Source organism: Hordeum vulgare, chromosome 3H (genome assembly GCF_904849725.1).
Source record: "Hordeum vulgare subsp. vulgare chromosome 3H, MorexV3_pseudomolecules_assembly, whole genome shotgun sequence".
NCBI lineage: Eukaryota > Viridiplantae > Streptophyta > Magnoliopsida > Poales > Poaceae > Hordeum > Hordeum vulgare.
Genome location: NC_058520.1, coordinates 75078563 through 75083776, shown reverse-complemented (window position 1 = coordinate 75083776; position 5214 = coordinate 75078563). Strand labels below are relative to the sequence as shown.

Sequence of the window (5214 nt, the reverse complement as noted above, 5' to 3'; positions counted from 1 at the left end):
AGGGTCCAAAGCCCATAACGTTATGACCTTTTGTGTCCATTAGGTCATGATACTATTGCACAAATTGGTCATTAAGTGATACCGATGGAAAAAAAAGTAGGGAAAAGTGATAGAGGTGTGTTGTATGAGGGAAGAGTTTTGGAGCGTTGGATGTAGGAGGAGTGGATGGACAGGATCTGTTTCTGGGGAGGGATCCGTGGCCTCGCATGTGATAGGCTGAATCTTTATTCAGATCACGTCTCTCCCTCTCACATGCACCAGATCCACAGCACCCCGGCCCCTGCCTCATCCCGATTCATCCCCGCCGCCGGCTCCCCCGGCCCCAAGCCCCGGCTCCCCCGGCTCCGTGCCCCCGCGCCTTGGCCTCGCCCCCGACATCCCACACCCCGGCGACCCCCAAACCCCCGCCCCCTCTCCTCCCCTCCACTTCCTCTCGCTCGTCGCCAGCGCCGCCGCTATTTCGGTCGCGGCTTCTCTCTACGTCCAGCCCGTTGATGCTCGCGCGCGCCGCCTCCTTCTCGTAGCCGCAGTTGCCCAACATGGCGCCCTGCGGCGGCTTCGGTTGCGGTGGCGGGGGAGCGGGAGGGTTCGGCGGTGGAGGCGGGGGCAGGCTGAGGCGGCTCGTCCACTCCCTCGCCATGGCCGCGTCGGCGCCCGTGCCCGCGCAGCTCCGGAGGTGCCCCTGCTCCGCGCCTCTCTGGACCCTCTCCCTTGACAATGTAGTGGCTCTCCATTGACTGTATTCTGGATCGCTGGCCCTTCGAGCAGCTGGCTAACAGAGTTGTAGAAAGACAATTTCAGCATTACAGAAAAGTTAAAAAGCTGGTCTTAGTTCACCAAATGCTTGTCTTTTGTAGCGATATACAAGATGTATATTATGTTCAGATCGCATTGTCTCTATTTCTCATTTTATAAAATGTATCCACTTTGACTTTCCAGTGGTGCAGATGTGCTCGTTATATATCTGCCCTTAGTTCCGAATTAGCTATATTTCTACTGTTTTTTGGTTGAATTTTATTTTCGCAATTGTGGACCAGGATATTCGGTTTATTTGCTAATCAGTGTGTTCATTCTAATGCAGAGCATAGACATGTTGGATCCACTAACTTCAATCTACCAAGTAGTAGAAGTCATACAATTTTTACACTGGTAATGAGGCATGGAAATTTATATGTTTGTAGTATGCAAGGCTACCATTTGACCGGTCTGCAACATGTACTTTTATATTAGTGAAAGAGATTTGTCATGTCTTGATCCATAATGCCAGTGTATATATTGATTCTTCCATTCTCTCTCCTTTTTTTGTAGAACCTCATCGATCTGGCTGGTTCAGAGAGCTCAAGGGCAGAAACAACTGGAGTACGCTGGAAGGAAGGATCTTATATCAATAAAAGCTTGCTAACTCTTGGAACGGTAAAGCTCATTAATGCTACTTAGTACCTGGTTATACACTGCCTTGCCTTGTGCTTTGCCAGTTGTTGATTTTCTAAATGATCTTGTATGCGAAATAGTACTTTGGCTGTTTCATTGAATCTGTTCAGGCTATCTATGATTTCTATTGGGCTGTCAGCCTGTAACCTACTGATCAAAGGCTTACCTGACTGGATTCACATTATCTTGCACTAATATGAGCGAAATGATTGATGATACGCCTCCATTCTTCCTTTTTATGACATGAAGGAGAGTTGTCAAAACAAACTGTATTGAATTCTGAAATATGCCTTTCTGTGATGAAGCGTACTTAGTGAATTGTGCGTTGGGTCTGTGATGAAGCGTACTTAGTGATGAAGCGTACTTAGTGAATTCTGAAATATGTCTTTCTGTGATGAAGCGTACTTAGTGAATTCTGAAATATGCCTTTCTGTGATGATTATGAGGAATTTGGGAAACTAGTCCGCATGCTGTTCTTTTTGCAGTTGCATCTTTTTTTGGATTTCAGCTATGTCTTTGAGGAAATTGCAACCATTTTTTTGTCTTATTAATTAAACTAGTTTGAGGTAACCACGTATCTATGGGATCTGAAAATTTACTAAGAATGGTTGGGATACTTGGGGTGTACTCAGGGAGTTTCAATTAGTTCTCAAACTTTTAGTACGAATGTGCTGGATACAACTGTACGGATCCAAAATGCATGTAATGTTGTTTCAGACTAAATAATATATTTTTTTCTATTTCAGTGGGATTTTTCCATTGACTTACTGTACAACACCAGAATAATTCAATCTCTATTTTCTATGCACATTGTCTACTTTTGATCCCCTTCTTTAAATCTCTATTTGCGTTATTTCCTATGCATATTGTCTACTTTTTAGTGTTAAGTCATGCCAGTGATATGACTTACCCAAGCAATTTAGTATCCAGAGGCAGAGCATCTACATGGATGGAAACATATTACACTGCAGATCAATGAAATTAGGAAGAAAATTCAATTTGGAATATAGTACGGAAGGCAACATTAAGAGAATAAACGCTCATCTCCACCAATTTTTCTAAGCTCCAAGCAGGGCAAGGATCTCAGATTATACCAGCATAAACTCCTGTACACTGGTAAAAGACAGTTTCTGTAACTAATAAGCCTCCTCTTTTCAGGTACACTGTAAGTTTGCCTCCATAATAAATCAGGATCCAAACTATGGCGCCAGAGGGCCACAACACTACATTTTCTTCCTGCGTCTGAATCTAATCAAACGAGCAAAAATATACTGCTGAGACTCAATGGTAAATCGTATGCCTATACCTTCACTGCATATTCGATATTTCTATACAGTACTAAGACTAAACATCTTGACAAGTACCACTTCTCTTTTGATCTCTGTCACAAACAAAAACAACTTCGTCATATGATTCGCAAAAAAAACCTTCCACTATCAGTAATAAATACCTAAAGCAATCCCACAGATTGCTAAAATATGTACAAGGGATGCCTCTGATGTTCGTCTTGAGATCTGTACAATAGCTATGGTCTGTGTCACATCAAGGGCAAGCTCATTCAGTTTCATGGAAACAACTACATTTTTGTTCTGCAAAATCGATCCTGAGGTGTGTGTTCAACCTGTTGAGCTATGCATTAATTGCATGCCTGATGATCCAAGGCTTCCAATTATTCCAGATCTGTCACGGCTTGTGACTACTATGTCTCCCGATTTACTAGAATGGCTGTTTTCTGCAGACACACAACCATTTAGTATCAACTGCTTTAATCTGGACTGAGGTTGAACACCAGTAGAACTGATAGTGCTAATCTGTACAGTTTAAGTGTAGTGCTATCAGTCATGTGTATGTGTCTTCAAAAGTAGAACTGATAGGAGCGAAAATACTAGATCAATCATGTGTTATTGGTGCTATTAGATGTAACAGCTGAATATGCGAAAATAAGATAGATGCGCACAGGCCCACCTAGGTGGCGCCACCAGTTGGCGCCCCAGCCTCTAGTACATGCAAACATATGCGTAGTCAGAGCTCAATACACTATCACTGTTGGAGGATGAAATAGTTCTAATTTATTTATTACTTGTACATTATAATATTTGATTATTTTGTATGCTTTCTTATGTTTGATTATTTGAATTACCAGGATGATCTGAAGCACCCAAAAGAAATAAAGGACATGTCAGGAGGGAACAAGAAGCTTCGTTTATCATTGATGTTATGTGTGATCAATAAAAACTTGTGTTTCTCATTCAATCTTTGTCGAACTATGTTGATGTGTGATTATGCACTTGTTGGGCCCTTTTGCTGTTCACCTGCACTTGTAGAACTATTTTGTTGTGCACTTGTTGGACCTTAAATATTTATGTGTAGAGGAGTCGATAGATGATGTATTGTAATTCATGTGATGTGCTACTGAAATGAAATATATAAAACTAATTTGCAATCTTTTATTATTTTGTACTTGTTTTTTAATGGACCTATCCTGAGATATACATGCTTTTGGTAAAATAATGCATCAGCCTAAATAATTTAGACATTTTTAATAATAAAATAGTATTGGTGGAGGCCCATGTAGACAAGGTTATTGAATTGGGTTGTGAAATTTATGATGATTCTATTTGGTTACTAGCAATGCCATGTCAGCACAGCCACGTCAGATCCTACGTGGCTTAAACAAATGGGTAATGACCAAACCAAAATTTTGGTCAATAGAGCTCTATGACCAAAATTTTAGAAACGTCAAGTTTGTTCGTTCTTGACGGCCAACTGTTGACCTTGTAAATTTGGTTAAAAAAGGTCAATAAACAACAACAATGACGAATCAATGACCAATATAGTGAGTCATAATTGACCTTATTTCTTGTAGTGACTTGTCGGTATGAGATTGAACTAGGTATGGAGATACCAACGATCGAATCTCGGGCAAGTAATATAACATGAAGAAGGGGAACTACATACAAGATTAGCTAAATCCTTGACATCGTTGGTTCGACCAATATAGATATTAGTATAATGTGTGGGAACCAATATGGGATCCATGTTCGACTATAGGTTATTGATTGTAGAGGTGTCTCGGTCATGTATGCATAGTTCTCAAACCCATAAGGTCTGCACTTGATCGGGACATTCGTGGTTGGATCGCAGGACGGATCATGATTGGATCGTAAAGACATTCTACTACATCAACCGCGTTTCTCAATGCTTCCGCTTAATGATATACAGGGTACGTAGATGCACTCCGCCTATTGTAGATGTTGATCTCCATAGATTGATCTTGGTGAGCGTAGGAAATTTTTGTTTCTCATGCAATGTTCCCCAACAGTGGCATCATGAGCAAGGTCTATGCGTAGATAACATGCACGAGTAGAACACAAAAAAGTTTGTGGGTGTTGATATTTAGATTGCTTACTTGCTTAGTCTTATTTTTATTCGACGGTGTTGTGGGATGAAGCGGCCCAGACCAACCTTACTTGTCCACATACAAGAGACCGGTTCCACCGACTCACATGAAACTTGTTGCATAAATATGGCTAGCGTGTCTCTCCCACTTTAGTTGAAGTAGATTCGACAAAGGTGGTCCTTGTAGAAGGTTAAATAGAAAGTTGAATATCATTGTTGTGGCTTTGCGTAGGTAAGAACTGTTCTTGCTAGTTACCCATAGCAGCCATGTAAAACATGCAACAACAAGCAGAGGACGTCTAACTTCTTTTTGCACGGTATGTTGTGATATGATATGGCCGATGACATGATGAGATATATGTGATGTATGAGATGATCATGTTT

General features: G+C 41.3%; 1 long non-coding RNA gene across 1 annotated transcript; it reads left to right on the top strand.

Moving 5' to 3' along the window:
- Nucleotides 1-588: 588 nt before the first annotated feature.
- On the top strand, nt 589-3881 carry LOC123443031. The gene is made up of 5 exons (XR_006630550.1): nt 589-676; nt 1082-1149; nt 1309-1413; nt 2590-2718; nt 3575-3881. It is a non-coding gene; the product is annotated as an uncharacterized LOC123443031 (long non-coding RNA).
- Nucleotides 3882-5214: the final 1333 nt, after the last annotated feature.